The sequence below is a fragment of the Chrysochloris asiatica genome, unplaced genomic scaffold, assembly GCF_000296735.1.
Source record: "Chrysochloris asiatica unplaced genomic scaffold, ChrAsi1.0 scaffold00002, whole genome shotgun sequence".
In the NCBI taxonomy this organism is placed as follows: Eukaryota; Metazoa; Chordata; class Mammalia; order Afrosoricida; family Chrysochloridae; genus Chrysochloris; species Chrysochloris asiatica.
Window position 1 is genome coordinate 43,382,089 of NW_006408520.1, and position 299 is coordinate 43,382,387.

Consider the following 299-nt stretch of genomic DNA (forward strand, 5'->3'; position numbering starts at 1 on the left):
CCCCTTGTTCTGTTCAAGCAACTACCTCATGGTCTATGTACAGATTTCCCATGAGCACAATCAGTGTTCTTCACATTCTTCACAATGTTATAAATAGCTTGTTATGACCCACACTGTCAAAAGTCCTAGCATAGTAAATAAAGCACATGTAAACATCTTTCTGATATGCCTGACTTCAGTCAATATCCATCAGCGATAGTATCCCTAGTTCTAAGTCTATTTTGAACCTGGTCTGAATTTCTGGCAGTTCTCTGTATTGCAGCCATTTTTGAACTATCTTTAGTAAAAATTTTCCAGCA